The sequence below is a fragment of the Lepisosteus platostomus genome, chromosome 13, assembly GCF_059453375.1.
Source record: "Lepisosteus platostomus isolate fLepPlt1 chromosome 13, fLepPlt1.hap1, whole genome shotgun sequence".
Taxonomy (NCBI): Eukaryota; Metazoa; Chordata; class Actinopteri; order Semionotiformes; family Lepisosteidae; genus Lepisosteus; species Lepisosteus platostomus.
The window spans coordinates 21,205,124-21,228,711 of NC_142623.1; positions in this window are offsets into that span (position 1 = coordinate 21,205,124).

The window sequence follows — 23,588 nt, forward strand, 5'->3', positions numbered from 1 at the left end:
ACACATATTAAAGCTTACCTTGAGTGATGTTATGGATAAGACTTTGTAGATTTACTTGCAGTGTGTTCCCACATACAGATGCAGCCATTCAAAGTGTGTGGTACAGACACGTACCGCAGGTAATTGGCTGCGGTATCGCGTATCATGACGCAAGATGACGCGGTACGTGATTGGTTGACCGACAGGGGCACTCGTGGTCCGTTGGTCTGTCGTAGAAAGACTTACTGTAAACGTCTTTACTATGCCCGTTGTAGATATTGAATTTGACCACTGAAGGGAAATCTTAGTAGCTGAGCATAAAAAGAATAGGAGCATACTGTAACGCATGTGAAGGCCATAAACAATATTAATTTTGGAACATAAACATACAGTATATAGCTGGTCTTGGTACTTTAAAGAAAAAAATACACACCAGTATTCCATTTCTCCCTAAACATTTTAAGCTTCGAAGTCTTTAACTAGCATACTTTTAGAATTTGATTAAAAGGGAATATAATATGGAATCGCATATCTAAAGAATTTAATAACGGTATGATTATATTCGTGTACTGCGACAGGGCTGTGTAAGGCTGTTTCGCCTCACTGTTCATGCGAGTTGTCTTGTAGCCTACTGGTCCAGGTGTGTGACTAACAATGCACAGGTTGTGTGTTCAAATCCAGCTGGTGCTGGACTTTTCTTTTAACAAACATTTCTTCGAAATAATAGAATAGCGATATTATGGACAATCAATTGACTTTTATATTTCAAAATATCGCAACATGATCGATTCTAAGTCATTTTTGATAACAATGAATAGTCACCTTCTTCCCTTCTGACAGCGGTTCCTGCTTCTATTGTGTGTGTGTGTGCAACAGAGTAAATTTTTATAGAGAAATGGAGGCTGGACAGTATGCGTTACAATATAAACATTTATATTGATTTAAATCGTGTTCTGATTTAAATCGCAAACGCGTGTTTAATTATGTGTTTTTTAATCATAATCAGGCTAATGCATTTCTACATGTTCTGTATGAACCAGCTTAGAGGTTCATACAGAAAGACAGCTTGTGTTTAAATTGAGTGTAAGGTAATTTTACTTACACTCAATTCCCTTACACAAAGCAGAAGGGAAATCTTCTGCCCCTTATGCAAAACCCTTATGCAAAACCATACCCTCCTCCCATCCCAGTTTACCCTCTTTATCATCCTCAAAATCTACCTCGATTTTCAACTTAAAGCATTACTGCTTACTGGGTTTTTGAGGGGGAGGTGTCTTTCGCTGGAAATCTCGCCTGCTTCCACTACTCAACCCCCTCTCTCCCGGAGTGCTGGCTGTGACGAATTAAACCGGTTTCACAGGTATTCAAAGTAGGAAGTACAGTGTTAAGTGGTAGCTGGGCTACTCCCTCAATAGAATCGCTTTAACATGCTAATGCGTTGGTTTAACAGTATGCTGGGCAAACGTTCCGAGGTCAAATTCTTCCAGCACGGGGGTACCTTTAAAGCGGAGACGAAGGCACCGAAGTTTTTTGGCGCGCCTTCTCTTTAAAGCCCTGGCCAAATATGAAGACAGTACGTACAGTTATAATTCAAACGGAATTTAAAACTACACATCCCAGTTACCATGGTGGTGCTTGTGATCATTGCGTTTAACCAACGAAACAGGGCGAAAAATCAGTCACATGACTTTGGGGCAGAGTTTCAAAAGCTTAACCTATCAGCAACAAAGCGAAATGTCAGTTACACGACTGTGTATGTCACTTAAGCCACTCCTATTTGGCATTTTAGTAATGGAGGCGAGAAGACGTCCCCCCCCCCCCCCTCTGGGTGTCTGATTTGCCGCCATCTTTAACTGTTCGGTGTCCGGATCGGAGTAGCTACGCGTACGAAATAAAGTTAATCCCAACTACAAAACATATATTTTTGTGGTAAGAGGGCGCAAAACATCAGTATTTACTGCTATTAATTACTGTACGATTTATAGTTGAAATCTGAGCCTAGATATAAAGTTAGATATAAAGTTAAAATCTCGACAAAGCAATGTAGGAAATACAGAGAAAATAAATCCTTTCTGACATCTAAAATCAGTTTCGATCAAGGTCTCTAAAATGAACAAGAAAAAGAGGATTTTCAGAGGGCAATTACGCTGTGCTTATATAGAATAACTGATTTATGCAAAAGATCGCACCAGAAACAACACTCTCTCTGCCTGTCATAGACGTTCAGGAAAAGCTGAATGAAGTCATGTCAAGTACAATAATTCGGTGATCAATAATAACAGTTGTAGGACAGTATATAAGGAGGATAAGGATTTTGAAGCTGACTCGAAATCTGATAGGTAACCAGTGCAAGGACTTGAAAACAGGTGTAATGCATCCCTGATAGGATTCTTGCTGTCATATTCTGAACATATTGAAGATTGCTCAGTGTGGATTTAATTTCCCCAGTGAACAGGATGTGCATTTTTTAATTCTAGAAAAAAAAGCCTTTCTTGATTTCTCTAGTTCTTAGTTTCTCTAGTTCCCTTTAAAATAAACTATTATTCCACAATGCAGAGTATTACATGGCCAGTATTTACACATGATATTTGTGATTTCAAGAAATTAACACAAGCAGCTTTTGGAGATTTAAGTGTTGGCTGAGTTATTGCAGGATAAAAGACTAGAGATGTTGGTAAGAAGAAGATAATTTTGGGAGAGCTGAGGAATACACTGATAACAAGAACACTTCCTAATGGGGATAGGTATACTTTTGATGAAGATGATGAAGTTAACAGACTGTATGTTTACATAGATACTGAAATGAGGATTGTATTTTAGATTTTGTGTAGTTGCTAGCGTTGAACTGTGTGTTGGATGCACATGAATTGAAGGAATGGGCAAACATAGCTGATGCGGATCCACAGAGCCAGCATATTAAGATGTTTATAATTAGAGGCAATTTGTTTAAATAACTAGGTATGGATACTGATGTGCAAGAGAGGTGGAAAGGCTGTTTCCTTAAGCCAGCACTATAAAATATTTTATTCTCAGTGAGATGCTGCCATTTCATAGTGGGTTTTTTAACACTGTGTATAGTTCCATCCACACAGTGCCTTTACTTCCATCCATTTCTAATCTCTTTATCCAGTACAGAGGATTTGGAGCCTATCCCAGTAAGCGACGGACACAAGGCAGAATACACCCTGGACATAGCGCCAGTCCATCACAGGACAGACAGATACAAACACACACACACCAGGGCCAGTTTAAATCTAACCTCAGAACCTTTCTTTTCAGAAGACTTAGTGTCTGTATCTGCTTCATTTTCTAATTTTGGTAGCACCTCTAACTGATTGTCTTTCTTATATGTATTTACTTTGTAATCTGTGGTCCTTTTATCTGTTTTTATATCTACTGTATTGCTTTGAGATGCCACTTTTAAAGGTGATATATAAAATAAAGTTTTTTATTATTGTTATAGAGAAACATGATCAGTTTTCCCTGGTTCAGATAAAAAGATCTAAAGCATACTAGTTTGTCACTCTTCTCATTCCCTTTGCTAAATTACTTTTCATACTAATCTGCTCAATCTAACTGCCTGTTTTCTGTGCTTTCTCTATCCTGCTAGATTTGCAATTATTCTGAAAATTTTCTTCTTTAAATAACTCATTTCTAAATACCTTTTTCACTGTTAACATCTTGCAGCAACTCTGCGACAAAATATACACTTAGCTCAACCTGACAGTTCATACTGCTACCAACATTAAATAAAACAAATCGTAAGATTTCTATATTTATGTCTTTATTTAGTGGTTTCATTAGTGACAAAGGCTAAACTTTCTTGGAAAAATGTCTTTTATGTGTTGCGGAAAAAACTGACTTGCTTTAACAAAGTATGTTTACAAATCTTTTCACCTGGCAGTTTACCTGAATTCCCAACTATCTGAGAAGCCCTCCATGAAACCATAGTTCATATTAATTCATTTAGGGCTCACTGACAGAATTGCTGTTTTGTATGCATGCTAATTTCTGTTTCCTCACTCTGTTTCATGTTTATAGATAAGACTATTGATCGCAAAGGGAAATTGATGTACATGTTTGCATGTTCTTTTGTAACATACACCTTTTTGTGATTTTTTTGTATATCTAAGCAAGTGTTCCTGCATCCCTCTACTGCACTATAGGCATGGCTTTTTTTCTGTTTGCTCACTTTCTAAAACTTTTTGCTCATGTGCATTTTTGTATTTTTACACCTCTAGCACTTTAACGTCCTGAATTTTCATTTGCCTTAATTTGTAGAATGAATTTGAGTTTTAGCCTTAAAAATCTTAAGTTTTCACTATATTTTGTTTCTTGTCCTACAACTGTTATATTGATCACCGAATTATTGTACTTGACATGACTTCATTCAGCCTTTCCTGAACGTCTATGACAGGCAGAGAGAGTGCTGTTTCTGGTGCGATCTTTTGCAGCTGACATTTCACTGTTTTAAACGAACAAGAAATTAGATTGCTCATAAATCACTTAGTCTATATAAATACAGCGTAATTGCCCTCCGAAAATCCTCTTTTTCTTGTTCGTTTTAGAGACCTTGATCGAAACTGATTATATAATTATACGAATTACACGAATATAATTATATCTTATTAATTTCTTGAGATATGCGATTCTTTTAATACAGTCTTTGCTGTGCTCTAGAGGATCCTTGTGATATTTCGAGCTCTGGTTGAATGATAAGTGTCGCAGTTTAAATCATTTTCGTAGTTAGAAATTATGGAACGCTCTGTTAAAAGCAAGGGAGTTTTTATGTCCGTTGCAGTTCTTTTGCAACATGAATATAATTATATTGTTATTAATTTCTTGAGATACGCGATTCCATATTATATTCCCTTTTAATCAAATTCTAAAAGTATGCTTGTTGACTCCGGTATCACGTTAGTTAAAGACTTCGATGCTTAAAATGTTTAGGGAGAAATGGAATACTAGTGTGTATGTTTTCACCTCAAAGTACCGAGACCAGCCATATACTGTATGTTTAAGTTCCAAAATTAATATCGTTTATGGACTTCACACGCGTTGCAGTATGCTCCTATTCTTTTTATGCTCAGGCACTAAGATTTCCCTTCTGCTTTGTGTAAGGATGGTATCAAAAGTAATCTTAAGTGGTGAGAAAGCTGTGCTCAATGTATTTAAGGGACTTTCGAAACTCTGCCCCAAAGTCATGTGACTGATTTTTCTCCCTGTTTCGTTGGTTAAACGCAATGATCACAAGCACCACCATGGTAACTGGGATGTGTAGTTTTAAATTCCGTTTGAATTATAACTGTACGTACTGTCTTCATATTTGGCCAGGGCTTTAAAGAGAAGGCGCGCCAAAAAATTTCGGTGCCGTCGTCTCCGCTTTAAAGGTACCCCCGTGCTGGAAGAATTTGACCTCGGAACGTTTGCCCAGCGTACTGTTAAACCAACGCATTAGCATGTTAAAGCGATTCTATTGAGGGAGTAGCCCAGCTACCACTTAACACTGTACTTCCTACTTTGAATACCTGTGAAACCGGTTTAATTCGTCACAGCCAGCACTCCGGGAGAGAGGGGGTTGAGTAGTGGAAGCAGGCGAGATTTCCAGCGAAAGACACCTCCCCCTCAAAAACCCAGTAAGCAGTAATGCTTTAAGTTGAAAATCGAGGTAGATTTTGAGGATGATAAAGAGGGTAAACTGGGATGGGAGGAGGGTATGGTTTTGCATAAGGGTTTTGCATAAGGGGCAGAAGATTTCCCTTCTGCTTTGTGTAAGGGAATTGAGTGTAAGTAAAATTACCTTACACTCAATTTAAACACAAGCTGTCTTTCTGTATGAACCTCTAAGCTGGTTCATACAGAACATGTAGAAATGCATTAGCCTGATTATGATTAAAAAACACATAATTAAACACGCGTTTGCGATTTAAATCAGAACACGATTTAAATCAATATAAATGTTTATATTGTAACGCATACTGTCCAGCCTCCATTTCTCTATAAAAATTTACTCTGTTGCACACACACACAATAGAAGCAGGAACCGCTGTCAGAAGGGAAGAAGGTGACTATTCATTGTTATCAAAAATGACTTAGAATCGATCATGTTGCGATATTTTGAAATATAAAAGTCAATTGATTGTCCATAATATCGCTATTCTATTATTTCGAAGAAATGTTTGTTAAAAGAAAAGTCCAGCACCAGCTGGATTCGAACACACAACCTGTGTGTTGTTAGTCACACACCTAGACCAGTAGGCTACAAGACAACTCGCATGAACAGGGAGGCGAAACAGCCTTACACAGCCCTGTTGTAGTACACGAATATAATCATACCGTTATTAAATTCTTTAGATACGCGATTCCATATTATATTCCCTTTTAATCAAATTCTAAAAGTATGCTTGTTGACTCCGGTATCGCGTTAGTTAAGGACTTCGAAGCTTAAAATGTTTAGGGAGAAATGGAATACTGGTGTGTATTTTTTTCTTTAAAGTACCAAGACCAGCTATATACTGTATGTTTATGTTCCAAAATTAATATCGTTTATGGCCTTCACACGCGTTGCAGTATGCTCCTATTCTTTTTATGCTCAGCTACTAAGATTTCCCTTCAGTGGTAAAATTAGATATGAATATTCAATACTTAAACGGGCACAGTTAAGACATTAAATATACATATACATACTGTATACAGTACAGTTTGCATACGGTAATATGTTTATGTTCCTATATCAATCTCTTTTATGAGAATGTGAAAGGCATGGTGAATCACTGTACTTTGCATGATTGGAAACAAATCCGTGATTGCGAAATGCTGTGGTGTTACTTTTACAAAGACGGTCAATGAAAAAAAGAATGTTGACCAGGGCAATACTTTGAGTTTACACTTACAGCTTGTCCAAGGTCATTCATTATTAATACTATTAGTAATATCTTCGTTAAAGACGTTGATGGCCACAGCTCAAACATGAGAGGTTGAGCTTTATTAGCTCCACCTTGCGGAAATTCCGGATACTATTATTTTGCTTGTCGTATTATAGGAGAATTTACGGTAACTAGCGGTATTTACCGGTAACTCGCGGTATTTACCGGTAGCTTGCGGTAGACTGCGTACAGCGTACCGGAAAATAATGCGGTATCGCCCGCGCATTTTAAATGGCTGCATCTGTATCTGTAAAGGTTCTATTTTCTGAGTAAAATTAGGAGGAATCACAAGCCACTCTAGATCTGTAAGAGAAAAACAGTGAGTGAAAAACTTATAAACAAGAGGAGGATTTTTATTGCATACTAAGCATTTGACTGAATCTTGCTTAAGAAAAGAAAATGACAAAAAAGAAAAGTAAGTGCATCACTCAAATACCTTAAACTGCACTTCTCTCACTTATAGTTATAATAATGTGGACAGCTTTCATATCACAGTTGGTTAATGTGAAAATGATTCCCAATGAAACACGTCCTCTGATCTTACTGAGGTTCTGTTTTTAAAAAAAATATATATGTACAGTACACCAGGGTTCATCAGCTTGTGTATGCACAGACATGTTTTAATGTTGAAAACAGGGTGTGGTTCTAGGCAAAAGTTTTCTATAATTTAAAATTACTTCCCTGAAACTCTTTCTTGAACAACCATTTTTATTTAGTTTTTTTTTGCTGGCAGGGTGGTTAGTTTTGCTGCATCTTAGTGCAGGGGCCCTGGGTTCAATTCTAGACCTGCAGTGCTATTTGGACCTTGGTGTTTGTATGTTCTCCCCATGTACGTCTGGGTTTCCTCAAGGTGCACCAGTTTCCTCCCACAGTCCCACAGTGAGTGTGTGCATTATGAGTTTTTGTTTTTGTGTCTGCCACGCAATGGACTGGCAAAACACCTTGCAATGTCAAGGTGTATCCTGCCTTGCACCTGCTGCTTGCCAGGCTCCAATTCACCCATGATTCTAAACTGAATAAAGTAGTTAGAAAATTGATGGATGTAATGTACATATACAGTAAATCACTGCACAGCACTATTCTACTTCCAAAACAGATGGTTTCAACTGTGCACTCTACTTTAAAGGAAAAGTAAAACATATTGCCTCCACATTGAAATAATAATGAATATTCCTGATCTTTTAAGGAGAATTTTTAAATTATTTCAATATTCACCATTATAATTAACAGAAACATGCAATGATTAAAATAAATACAAAAGTGCTGCAATGGGTGTGTAAAATGACCTTTTTTTAAAAAAAAAGAACATTTGAGAACTTTATATCAAATAAAAGGTAGGGTCCTATTTAATCTATTGATTCTTTTTTTTATTTTGTGACTATTAAAAATCAATTTGTCACACCTTTGTAACCATCTTTGTACAACTATTACATACATTGTTAGGAAGAAAAATAGATTCAGATACCACTAATTAAAACCATATTCTCAGATATTGTATTTCCATACCTAGTTTATCAACACTCATGTTTTTCTTCATGAATTCATCAGACGTATCAGACATGGGTATAGTAATATTTTCAACATTTTGCAGGACAATTTCTCCTGCTATCATTCTCTCCTGTATGGTCAAATTACTCAGACGCTCAATCTTATTCAGTAAAGAGCTCAAATGTTCAACAACGTGCTGTAAATAACAAGGTAAAAATGTATAAATCTCAAGCCATACAAACCATTTCAACCTGCAGAAGTACAACAGAAGTGCCATTCATATCTGCTATTTGAGAGTGCTGTAGTTTGCAAACCAACTCCTGGAAGGTTGCAGTTCTGCAGATTTTGCCCTCCAGCAAAACACTTTAAGTTCTAATTGAAGTATTTATTAACTTAATAGTTGCAGTTTTCCCAGCTCTCTAAGTGATGCTAATTTAAAGACACCAACAAAACCTACAAAAACACAGTTTTCCAAGGCTGGAGTTGGCAGCCCAATACAATACATGTGTACTTCCCCCACTGATAATAATATTTATTTACAATATACAAAATATATATATATACAGATGCAGCCATTCAAAATGCGCGGGCGATACCGCATTATTTTCCGGTACGCTGTACGCAGTCTACCGCAAGCTACTGGTAAATACCGCGAGTTACCGTAAATTCTCCTATAATACAACAAGCAAAATAATAGTATCCGGAATTTCCGCAAGGTGGAGCTAATAAAGCTCAACCTCTCATGTTTGAGCTGTGGCCATCAAAGTCTTTAACGAAGATATTACTAATAGTATTAATAATGAATGACCTTGGACAAGCTGTAAGTGTAAACTCAAAGTATTGCCCTGGTCAACATTTTTTTTTTCATTGACCGTCTTTGTAAAAGTAACACCACAGCATTTCGCAATCACGCATTTGTTTCCAATCATGCAAAGTACAGTAATTTTTGAGAATCGATTCACCATGCCTTTCACATGCTCATAAAAGAGATTGATTTAGGAACATAAACATATTACCGTATGCAAACTGTACTGTATACAGTATGTATATGTATATTTAATGTCTTAACTGTGCCCGTTTAAGTATTGAATATTCATATCTAATTTTACCACTGAAGGGAAATCTTAGTAGCTGAGCATAAAAAGAATAGGAGCATACTGCAACGCGTGTGAAGGCCATAAACGATATTAATTTTGGAACATAAACATACAGTATATGGCTGGTCTCTGTACTTTAAAGAAAACATACACGAAACATGGTTTCATTATGACCAGAATCGGTCTTGAGATATTTTTAACTTGATTTACAGTATTTGAGAGGTATGTCTTAACACCGATACCTGCGAGTGCTTAAGTACTGCTCACGTATATGTTTCTAGGTTTATATAATGCATTTCATACGGTCAAATTACTTTTGAGCAACTAATAAGAAGCGCGAAACGGTATGCGTTTTAGTTTTGTACTGGGACTCTGCTTTTAACAATGTCGCCGTGGATTGATTAGAGATATCAAGTACGTACAAGTCATTTTTTAAATGACTTTTAAATGCTTAAACTTTTCCTGATTCTTGTGAAACTATCCACACGACAGTTACAGTACCTAGGAGTTGACTTCAGTGATGTCACTGATGGGATGTTTCTAAAAATCAATCCTTTGTAAAACGTCTTCTCTAGTTGTCCTGCATATGTACAGATGCAGCCATTCAAAATGCGCGGTAAAAACCCGCGGTACGGTAACCTACCCACAAGCCACCGCGGGGCACCGGAGCATACCGCAGGGCAAGTGATTGGCTGGCCAAAATGACCGACAGGGGCACTCGTGTTGCATTGGTTGGTAGTGCAAAGATTTAATCATTTAATGTCTTTACTGTGCACATTTTAATCCGCTTAGTTTTGAATATTTATATGGATTTTACCACTAAAGGGAAATTTTAGTAGCTGAGCATAAAAAGAAGAGGAGCATAACGCATCTGAAGGTCATAAACGATATTAATTTAAAACATTACTGTATGTATGTAAACTGTACTGTGTATGGCTGGTCTTGGTAGTTTAAAGAAAAAATACACACCAGTCTTCCATTTCTCCCTAAACATTTTAAGCATGAAAGTTTTATGAAACGGTACCCAAATATGCGATTGCTGTATAGAATGAATTTTAATTAAAAAAAAATATTTAACACGAACATTAAGCTGTTTACATCTTCCGCCTGAGAACAGTCACCCGTTGCTACCCAACGCAGAATGGTGATTGGCTGACACCATCTGACACCCCTCTGATTGGAGAAAAAAGACGTGCTGGTTTGCTATACCAGGAAGAGGATTTCTTTCAATTCTAAACGTGTATTTTAAAAGTTTAAGAAATAAAAACCTTACAGCGTACACAGATTTCTAAACTGATCAGGATCGTTATCTTTGTCTTATGCATAATAATGTTCACCGCTCTGTCCAGCAAATTAATAATAAACTTTATTTTATATAGCTTTTTAAACGAATAAGTAATTAGATTGCTCATAAACCTAATCACTTGCTTTTTCTTTTTATTTAGGCTCAGATTTCAACTATAGATCGTATTATTAATAACCATAATAACAACCAACCAACAAAAACAACCATATAAACATATTACCAACCAAAAACATAGATAACAACCACAATACAAAATCAAATAATCAAACCATTTTACACTCGCAAGTCCTCCAATTATCATAATCCCGCCCCTTATGCAAAACCAAACCTTCCTCCCATCCCAGTTTATCCTGTTTATCATAAACAAAATCCACCTCAATTTTCAACATAAAGCATTACACAAAATCAATACCTCAACACTCCATACTCAACAACGATAATTCACAAACAGCCAGAACATGTAACTACACATTCCCAAACATACCTACTTTCCATAGCCCCGCCCCTTATGCAAAACCAACATCCCTCCCCTGTTCTCTCTCTCCCCTGGCGGTTGTAATTGTTTTTATTTTCAAATAAATTTTAGCAAAGTCATGTATTTTAAAAATCTTAAGATTTTTCTATATATGTCTTTATTTAGTGGTTTCATTAGTGACAAAGGCTAAACTTTCTTGGAAAAATGTCTTTTATGTAAACTATGTTTGCTATTAATTCATTCAGGGCTAAAATATGTTCATTGTCTTCTAATGAAAGAAGGGTTCCTTTCGCCGTAGTCGGGAGCCTAGCCTTTAACTAGTAAGTACTGTATTTACTGGGTTTTTGAGGGGGGGGTGTCTTTCGCTGGAAATCTCGCCTCCTACTTTGAAAATACCCGTGAAACCGGTTCAATTCGTCACAGCCAGCACTCCTGCAGAGAGTTGGGTTGTACTTGCAGTGTATACAGTACACGCGTTATGCTCTTCGTTAATGTCTGTGAAGTTTTATTTAATCTCTGAGCCATACTGATTCTTCTGGAAGCCAGTTTCCGCCAGGGAGTAAAAAAAAAACACACTATGGTATTCTCTCCAATGCAGTGCAGTTAAAAACATACCTCTGATGCTGCTCCTAAATGAATATCGTTTATGACCATCAGAAGCTTTATGCTCCTTTTCTTTTTCCAGTGGATTGAACAGGGAGAGGCATTTCATGATGTACTTTTCACTGATGAAACAACAGTGGCTCTGGAACAGTTTTCAACCAAGTCGTTTTATAAAAAGGGGAGATATGTACACGTTACTGAAGCTAAAAGTTTAGCCTTTGTCGCTAATGTAAACACTAAATAAAGACATATAGAAATCCCTACGTTACAGACTGTATATGGCTGGTATTGGTAGTTTAAAGAAAAAATACACACCAGTATTCCACTTTCTCCCTAAACATTTTTAGGATCAGAGTCTTACATGTGGTTATTTCGAAAACGTTTGTACGTGCTCCTTCTTACCATGTTACTGTTTACCGTTACTGACCATATTAAGTTTAAGTACGCTGGGCAAACGTTCCGAGGTCAAATTCTTCCAGCACGGGGGTACCTTTAAAGCGGAGACGATGGCACCGAAATTTTTTGGCGCGCCTTCTCTTTAAAGCCCTGGCCAAATATGAAGAGAGTACGTACAGTTATAATTCAAACTGAATTAAAAACTACACATCCCAGTTACCATGGTGGTGCTTGTGATCATTGCGTTTAACCAACGAAACAGGGCGAAAAATCAGTCACATGACTTTGGGGCAGAGTTTCGAAAGCTTAACCTATCAGCAACAAAGCGAAATTTACACGATAGGCTACCTCAAACTGTCAGTTACACGACTGTGTATGTCGCTTAAGCCACTCCTATTTGGCATTTTAGTTATGGAGGCGAGAAGACGCCCCCCCCCCCCCCCCCTCTGGGTGCCTGATTTGCCGCCATCTTTAACCGCTTCGTGTCCAAATCGCAGTAGCTACGCGTACGAAATAAAGTTCATCCCAGCTACAAAACATATATATTTTTGTGGTAAGAGGGAGCAAAACATCAGTATTTACTGCTATTAATTAGTGTATGATTTATAGTTGAAATCTGAGCCTAAAAATAAAGTTAAAATCTCGACAAAGCAATGTAGGAAATACAGAGAAAATAAATCCTTTCTGACATCTAAAATCAGTTTCGATCAAGGTCTCTAAAACGAACAAGAAAAAGAGGATTTTCGGAGGGCAATTACGCTGTATTTATATAGAATAAGTGATTTATGAGCAATCTAATTTCTTGTTCGTTTAAAACAGTGAAATGTCAGCTGCAAAAGATCGCACCAGAAACAGCACTCTCTCTGCCTGTCATAGACGTTCAGGAAGGCTGAATGAAGTCATGGTGATCAATAATAACAGTTGTAGGACAAGAAACAAAAGATAGTGAAAACTTAAGATTTTTAAGGCTAAAACTCAAATTCATTCTACAAATTAAGGCAAATGAAAATTCAGGACGTTAAAGTGCTAGAGGTGTAAAAAAATACAAAAATGCACATGAGCAAAACGTTTTAGAAATGGAGCAAACAGAATAAAAGCCATGCCTATAGTGCAGAAGAGGGATGCAGGAACACTTGCTTAGATATACAAAAAAATCACAAAAAGGTCTATGTTACAAAAGAACATGTAAACATGTACATCAATTTCCCTTCGCGATCAATAGTCTTATCTATAAACATGAAACAGAGTGAGGAATCAGAAATTAGCATGCATAAAAAACAGCAATTCTGTCAGTGAGCCCTAAATGAATTAATAGCAACTATGGTTTCATGGAGGGCTTCTCAGATAGTTGGGCATTTAGGTAAACTGCCAGGTGAAAGGACTTGTAAACATATTTTGTTAAAGCAAGTCAGTTTTTTCCGCAACACATAAAAGACATTTTTCCAAGAAAGTTTAGCCTTTGTCACTAATGAAACCACTAAATAAAGACATAAATATAGAAATCTTAAGATTTGTTTTATTTAATGTTGGTAGCAGGATGAACTGTCAGGTTGAGCTAAGTGTATATTTTGTCGCAGGGTTGCTGCAAGATGTTAACAGTGAAAAGGGTATTTAGAAATGAGTTATTTCAAGATGAAAATTTTCAGAATAATTGCAAATCTAGCAGGATAGAGAAAGCACAGAAAACTGGCAGTTAGATTGATCAGATTAGTATGAAAAGTCATTTAGCAAAGGGAATGAGAAGAGTGACAAACTAGTACACTTTAGATCTTTTTTTCTGAACCAGGGAAAATCTGATCATGTTTCCCTATAACAATAATAAAAAACTTTATTTTATATATTACCATTAAAGGTGGCATCTCAAAGCAATATGGTAGATGTAAAAACAGATAAAAGGACCACAGATTACAAAGTAAATACATATAAGAAAGACAAGCAGTTAGAGGTGCGACCAAAATTAGAAAATGAAGCAGATACAGACACTAAGTCTTCTGAAAAGAAAGGTTCTGAGGTTAGATTTAAATGCACTCAGGGTACGTGACTGATATCACTGGGAATACAAATTGAGAGCTCTGGGGTGCAGCTGGAGAAGACCCTGTCACCCACAGAATGTAGATGTTCTTGAGGACAGCTAGAAGACCAGAGTCAGACAGACAAAGGTGGGGGAGTAGACAGATAATAAGCCATATACTGTAGGTACAGAATGAGGATGAGGAATTTGAAGTTGACTCGAAACCTGATAGGTAACCAGTGCAAGGACTTGAAAACAGGTGTAATGCATCCCTGATAGGATTCTTGCTGTCATATTGTGAACATATTGAAGATTGCTCAGTGTGGATTTAATTTCCCCAGTGAACAGGATGTGCATTTATTAATTCTAGGAAAAAAAAGCCTTTCTTAATTTCTCTAGTTCTTAGTTTCTCTAGTTCCCTTTAAAATAAACTATTATCCCACAATGCAGAGTATTAAATGGCCAGTATTTACACATGATTTGCGATTTAAAGAAATTAACACAAGCAGCTTTTGGGGATTTAAGTGTTGGCTGAGTTATTGCAGGATAAAAGACTAGAGATGTTGGTAAGAAGAAGATAATTTTGGGAAAGCTAAGGAATACACTGATAACAAGAACACTTCCTAATGGGGTTAGGCATACTTTTGATGAAGATGATGAAGTTAACAGACTATATGTTTACATAGATACTGAAATGAGGATTGTATTTTAGATTTTGTGCAGTTACTAGTATTGAACTTTGTGTTGGATGCACATGAATTGAAGGAATGGGCAAACATAGCTGATGCGGATCCACAGAGCCAGCATATTAAGATGTTTATAATTAGAGGTAATTTGTTTAAATAACTAGGTATGGATACTGATGTGCAAGAGAGGTGGAAAGGCCAGCACTATAAAATATTTTATTCTCAGTGAGATGCTGCCATTTCATAGTGGGTTTCTAACACTGTGTATAGTCCATCTATTTCTAATCTCTTTATCCAGTACTGAGGATTTGGAGCCTATCCCAGTAAGCAACGGACACAAGGCAGAATACACCCTGGACATAGCGCCAGTCCATCACAGGACAGACAGACACAAACACACACACACCAGGGCCAGTTTTCCCATAAACCAATTAACTTACCAGTATGTTTTGGAGTGCGAGAGGGAGTCATATCACACATACGGAGAAAAACCATGTAACCCAGAGAGAACATGCAAACCCCACACACACAGGATGGCTGGAATTGAATCTAGGACCCCAGTGCTCCAAGATAGCAATGCTAACCACTTTGCCACCATTATAAATGGATGGATATCTTAGTTATCTTTCTAGTTCACAGGTTTGCATGCATAATTTAATTTTGAAAGGCGCTGAGACATCAGGTACTACTGTTGTATTTATGAAAAAGAAACAAAACAAAAAACATGCTAACAACTGTGCCATCCTACTCCTTAGTTAATACATTTTATTATTCATAAACAGTTAACATTGTTAGCAAAATATTTTGAATTATATTTAACCCTATTTTTTCTTTAGTTTTGTATTTAACTTATTATATGATAGTCAGACTTAATGTATATTTGAACAATGAAAATATATTTTTACAAGATTTTACATTAAGCACTTAAAATTATTATGGTTAATAATAGTAAACTGTAACATGCTGTAACAAGATCGGTTAAACTGCTAAGAAAATCCTTTCAGAGAAAATGTTTCAGGTGTGAAGAACAAACCTGTTCCCACACACCCTGCCCCCACTACCATTAGAATATACACAAACATTTTAGCGTTTCATTCTGAGCAGAAGACCCTCACACCTGAAGAGTGCTGGCTGTGACGAATTAAACCGGTTTTACAGGTTTCAATCACAGATTGGGAATCAGTAAAGTAACACACAGCGCCACTGGATTTGATAATACTGTACCTAACCAAAATCCGCAATATGGAAACAGAACCTGTGTAATTGTTGATAGATGATGTACTCGTAGCATTTTTTCAAGACGAACTACAACATTTAAAAAATGACTTGTATGTACTTGATATCTCTAATCAATCCACGGGTTCCAGCACAAAACGAAACTAAAACGCATACCGTTTCGCGCTTCTTATTAGTTGCTCAAAAGTAATTTGACCGTATGAAATGCATAATATAAACCTAGAAACATATACGTGAGCAGTACTTAAGCACTGTAGTATCGGTGTTAAGACATACAGTGCCTTGCGAAAGTATTCGGCCCCCTTGAACTTTTCAACCTTTTGCCACATTTCAGGCTTCAAACATAAAGATATAAATTTTTTATTTTATGTGAAGAATCACCAACAAGTGGGACACAATTGTGAAGTGGAACGAAATCTATTGGATTTTTGAAACTTTTTTAACTAATAAAAAAATGAAAAGTGGGGCGTGCAAAATTATTCGGCCCCTTTACTTTCAGTGCAGCAAACTCACTCCAGAAGTTCAGCGAGGATCTCTGAATGATCCAATGTTGTCCTAAATGACTGATGGTGATAAATAGAATCCACCTGTGTGTAATCAAGTCTCTGTATAAATGCACCTGCTCTGTGATAGTCTCAAGGTTCTGTTGAAAGCGCAGAGAGCATCATGAAGACCAAGGAACACACCAGGCAGGTCCGTAATACTGTTGTGGAGAAGTTTAAAGCCGGATTTGGATACAAAAAGATTTCCCAAGCTTCAAACATCCCAAGGAGCACTGTGCAAGCGATCATCTTGAAATGGAAGGAGTATCAGACCACTGCAAATCTACCAAGACCTGGCCGTCCCTCTAAACTTTCAGCTCAGACAAGGAGAAGACTGATCAGAGATGCAGCCAAGAGGCCCATGATCACTCTGGATGAACTGCAGAGAACTACAGCTGAGGTGGGAGAGTCTGTCCATAGGACAACAATCAGTCTTACACTGCACAAATCTGGCCTTTATGGAAGAGTGGCAAGAAGAAAGCCATTTCTCAAAGATATCCATAAAAAGTCTCGTCTAAAGTTTGCCACAAGCCACCTGGGAGACACCCCAAACATGTGGAAGAAGGTGCTCTGGTCAGATGAAACCAAAATCGAACTTTTTGGCCACAATGCAAAACGATATGTTTGGCGTAAAAGCAACACAGCTCATCACCCTCAACACACCATCCCCACTGTCAAACATGGTGGTGGCAGCATCATGGTTTGGGCCTGCTTTTCTTCAGCAGGGACAGGGAAGATGGTTAAAATTGAGGGGAAGATGGATGCAGCCAAATACAGGACCATTCTGGATGAAAACCTGTTGGAGTCTGCAAAAGACCTGAAACTGGGACGGAGATTTATCTTCCAACAAGACAATGATCCCAAACATACAGCAAAATCTACAAAGGAATGGTTCACAAATAAACGTATCCAGGTGTTTGAATGGCCAAGTCAAAGTCCAGACCTGAATCCAATCGAGAATCTGTGGAAAGAGCTGAAAACTGCTGTTCACAAATGCTCTCCATCCAACCTCACTGAGCTCGAGCTGTTTTGCAAGGAAGAATGGGCAAGAATTTCAGTCTCTCGATGTGCAAAACTGATAGAGACATACCCCAAGCGACTTGCAGCTGTAATCGCAGCAAAAGGTGGCTCTACAAAGTATTAACGCAAGGGGGCCGAATAATTTTGCACGCCCCACTTTTCATTTTTTTATTAGTTAAAAAAGTTTCAAAAATCCAATAGATTTCGTTCCACTTCACAATTGTGTCCCACTTGTTGGTGATTCTTCACATAAAATAAAAAATTTATATCTTTATGTTTGAAGCCTGAAATGTGGCAAAAGGTTGAAAAGTTCAAGGGGGCCGAATACTTTCGCAAGGCACTGTACCTCTCAAATACTGTAAATCAAGTTAAAAATATCTCAAGACCGATTCTGGTCGTAATGAAACCATGTTTCGTGTATGTTTTCTTTTTCATCTTGAAATAACTCATTTCTAAATACCTTTTTCACTGTTAACATCTTGTAGCAACTTTGCGACAAAATATACACTCTGACAGTTCATCCTGCTACCAACATTAAATAAAACAAATCTTAAGATTTCTATATTTATGTCTTTATTTAGTGGTTTCATTCGAAGCTTACAATGTTTAGGGAGAAATGGAATACTGGTGTGTATTTTTTTCTTTAAAGTACCGAGACCAGCCATATACTGTATGTTTATGTTAAGATTTCCCTTCAGTGGTAAAATTAGATATGAATATTCAATACTTAAACGGGCACAGTTAAGACATTAAATATACATATACATATTGTATACAGTACAGTTTGCATACGGTAATATGTTTATGTTACGCGATTAAAAAATAAATAAATAAAACTGAAAGGTCCAGCACCAGCTGGATTCGAACACACAACCTGCCAGTTGGTAGTCACGCAACTAGACCAGTAGGCTACAAGACAGCTCGCATAAGCAGGCAGGCGAAACAGCCCTCCCGCAGTACACGGATATAATCATACCGTTATTAAATTCTTGAGATACGCGATTCCATATTATATTCCCTTTAAATCAAATTCTAAAAGTATGCTTGTTGACTCCGGTATCACGTTAGTTAAAGACTTCGAAGCTTACAATGTTTAGGGAGAAATGGAATACTGGTGTGTATTTTTTTCTTTTCATGATAGGTGTCGCATTTTAAATCATTTTCGTAGTTAGAAATTATGAAACGCCCTGTTAAAAGCAAGGAAGTTTTTATGCCCGTTGAAGTAAAACGAAATGCCTGACAAAGTATGGCTTGGACAGATTCCAAGTGCTTGTACAAATGTGCTAAAGAAATTATACTTTGAGTATACAGCTTGTCCAAAGTCATCCATTATTAATACAATTAGTAATATCTTCAGTAAAGGCTTTGATGCATAAATATTTCTGATAAAGTTAGGTTGTGTACTTTTGTCCAACTGAGCAATCTTGCTTTCATAAAATATACCAACATTTTAATGACTGATGATTAACATGCTGTAATACACAGTTCAAAATTAAAGGCTCAAATGCTGTACATGAGAGGTTAAGCTCCCCCTGGCGGTTTTACAAGGCGACGCCGGATAGTTAGTCACGTGACACACGTGAACCGCGTGAACCGCGTTATACCCCGGTGGGCGTGTCGCGGTATGCCGCGAAATACCTCACCCATTTTGAATGGCTGCATCTGTATTCGCTAATGAAGCTGTGTGTTCTGAGCCTGGATCTCTACATTTCTGTATGAACCAGCTTAGAGGGCTAAAGACAGCTTGTGTTTAAATTGAGTGTAAGGCAATTTATGCTTCTAAAGTCATGGTCAGCATTTATTATTGTACTGTGCTGTAAACTTGTTCTGTGCCTAGTCACATTATTTTATAGCGTTTTTATAGCGTTATCAAATCCGGTGGCGCTGTGTGTTAGTTTCCTGACACCCATGTCACATGGTCTGTGATTGAATCCCATGGAACTATGACTTTATTTTTTAACAAACATTTCTTTGAAAAAATGAAACGTTTCCCTTGGTCAGAGATTAAATAAAACCTCATTGCACCAAACAAATTTATATTTCTAAATATCACAACATGATCGAATTTAAGTATTTTTAATAACAATGAATAGTCACCTATGCGTTACAAAATAAACATTTTTATTGATTTGAATCGCGTTTTGAACCAGCTACCAGTTAACACTGTACTTCCTACTTTGAAGATACCTGTGAAACCGGTTTAATTCGTCACAGCCAGCACTCCGGCAGAGAGGGGGTTGTACTCGTAAAGTAGAGCAGGCGAGATTTCCAGTGAAAGACACCCCCCCCCCCCATACTATTCAAATTGTATTACAGCATTGTAATTACACATTGTAATTGTATTACACATTGTACACATGCTTAAAAGAGAAGAGAGAAAACGCAAGCCTTCTTCAGGTGTGAGGGTCTTCTGCTCATAATGAAACGCTAAAATGTAATGTAGGCTCTGAATGGGTTCAATTATGATTTGGGCTTGATTGAGGTCGCTGCCTTTCATCTAAAACCCTACATGAATCCTTCTAAACTAAAAATCAGTGTTAGTGAGTTCTAAATAAAGAGGTATCCAGGTAACAGTGAAACGGGCGGACAGTCTGGGGAGATCGCCCGTTTTCCATGTAAATAGTTCCCTGGTTCCGCACCCCTTGGTGTTTCTCTCGCTCTCTCTCGGGTCACCTGATCATTAGCTCGAAAGATTTGAGTGCTTTGTGTATATTCTAATGGTAGTGGGGGCAGGGTGTGTGGGAACAGGTTTGGTTGAAATTGCATTGGAGATCTATGTTCTTCACACCTGAAACATTTTCTCTGAAAGCATTTTCTTCGCAGTTTAGCCGATCTTGTTACAGCATGATACAGTTTACTATTATTAACCATATTAATTTTAAGTGCTTAATGCCATTTTTTGACCAGGCACGAATATTCTTAAGTCCATATCTTTGCAAGGGAATCAGTGCGAATTGCAATACTAATTAAATGACCGCAGGCACTTTCCACCCCCTATTCCTATTCTTAGCTCAGCAGCTCATTACAAACCGGGTTTTTTTACACAGCGATACAGCTTTACGTTGTGAATCTGTTTTTCCGTGTTTACAAAGAAAGTGGAATACAGTGATACTACCTGCTATACAGATACATATGTTTAGATATTTAGACCCTTAAATTAATATCATTATTAATAATAATGATTATAATGATAATAATGATAATCGGCCAGTGAAAGCTCTGTTGTCCTTCACATCAATGCCTGAAACATTTTACCGAACCCAGGATTTTACAGAGAGGGAGGAGGCGTGGAGCTCAGCAGTACAGAACGAACATTCTGCTGTCTGGAGCGCTTATGGCAGCAATCGCGTCTGCATTTATAACTTAGTTTTTAAAATTAATCAAGCAATATGAAGCATCTCTTTTTACTTTTAAGTCCCTTAATTATCATTAAGCACAGCTTTCTCACCACTTAGACTACTTTTTGATACCATCCTTAGTCAAACCAGAAACGTGTTGTTCTGTCTAATGACATTACAAGTTACTTAGTTCACTGTTTTAAATACATCTTATTAAGAAAGTTAGGTGTTAGCATAAACTATTAGCAATCAATAATATTAAATTTAGCACTGTAATAAGTTGTTGCACTTTCCCCCGCATCTTGTAAAAATATATTTTCATTGTTCAAATATACATTAAGTCTGACTATCATATAATAAGTTAAATACAAAACTAAAGAAAAATAGGGTTAAATATAATTCAAAATATTTTGCTAAAAATGTTAACTGTTTATGAATAATAAAATGTATTAACTAAGGAGTAGGATGGCACAGTTGATAGTATGTTTTTTGTTTTGTTTCTTTTTCATAAATACAACAGTAGTACCTGATGTCTCAGTGGCTTTCAAAATTAAATTATGCATGCAAACCTGTGAACTAGAAAGATAACTAAGATATCCATCCATTTATAATGGTGGCGAAGTGGTTAGCATTGCTATCTTGCAGCACTGGGGTCCTAGGTTCAATTCCTGCCATCCTGTGTGTGTGGGGTTTACATGTTCTCTCTGGGTTACATGGTTTTTCTACATATGTGTGATATGACTCCCTCTCGCACTCCAAAACATACTGGTAAGTTAATTGGTTTATGGGAAAACTGGCCCTGGTGTGTGTGTGTTTGTGTCTGTCTGTCCTGTGATGGACTGGCGCTATGTCCAGGGTGTATTCTGCCTTGTGTCCGTTGCTTACTGGGATAGGCTCCAAATCCTCTGTACTGGATAAAGAGATTAGAAATGGATGGAAGTAAAGGCACTGTGTGGATGGAACTATACACAGTGTTAGAAACCCACTATGAAATGGCAGCATCTCACTGAGAATAAAATATTTTATAGTGCTGGCTTAAGGAAACAGCCTTTCCACCTCTCTTGCACATCAGTATCCATACCTAGTTATTTAAACAAATTGCCTCTAATTATAAACATCTTAATATGCTGGCTCTGTGGATCCGCATCAGCTATGTTTGCCCATTCCTTCAATTCATGTGCATCCAACACACAGTTCAATGCCAGCAACTACACATAATCTAAAATACAATCCTTATTTCAGTATCTATGTAAACATATAGTCTGTAAACTTCATCATCTTCATCAAAAGTATGCCTAGCCCCATTAGGAAGTGTTCTTGTTATAAGTGTATTCCTCAGCTTTCCCCAAATTATCTTCTTCTTACCAACATCTGTAGTCTTTTATCCTGCAATAACTCAGCCAACACTTAAATCTCCAAAAGCTGCTTGTGTTAATTTCTTGAAATCACAAATATCATGTGTAAATACTGGCCATGTAATACTCTGCATTGTGGAATAATAGTTTATTTTAAAGGGAACTAGAGAAACTAAGAACTAGAGAAATCAAGAAAGGCTTTTTTTTCTAGAATTAATAAATGCACATCCTGTTCACTGGGGAAATTAAATCCACACTGAGCAATCTTCAATATGTTCAGAATATGACAGCAAGAATCCTATCAGGGATGCATTACACCTGTTTTCAAGTCCTTGCACTGGTTACCTATCAGATTTCGAGTCAGCTTCAAAATCCTTATCCTCCTTATATACTGTCCTACAACTGTTATTATTGATCACCGAATTATTGTACTTGACATGATTTCATTCAGCTTTTCCTGAACGTCTATGACAGGCAGAGAGTGTTGTTTCTGGTGCGATCTTTTGCATAAATCAGTTATTCTATATAAGCACAGCGTAATTGCCCTCTGAAAATCCTCTTTTTCTTGTTCGTTTTAGAGACCTTGATCGAAACTGATTTTAGATGTCAGAAAGGATTTATTTTCTCTGTATTTCCTACATTGCTTTGTCGAGATTTTAACTTTATATCTAACTTTATATCTAGGCTCAGATTTCAACTATAAATCGTACAGTAATTAATAGCAGTAAATACTGATGTTTTGCGCCCTCTTACCACAAAAATATATGTTTTGTAGTTGGGATTAACTTTATTTCGTACGCGTAGCTACTCCGATCCGGACACCGAACAGTTAAAGATGGCGGCAAATCAGACACCCAGAGGGGGGGGGGGGGACGTCTTCTCGCCTCCATAACTAAAATGCCAAATAGGAGTGGCTTAAGTGACATACACAGTCGTGTAACTGACATTTCGCTTTGTTGCTGATAGGTTAAGCTTTCGAAACTCTGCCCCAAAGTCATGTGACTGATTTTTCGCCCTGTTTTGTTGGTTAAACGCAATGATCACAAGCACCACCATGGTAACTGGGATGTGTAGTTTTTAATTCCGTTTGAATTATAACTGTACGTACTGTCTTCATATTTGGCCAGGGC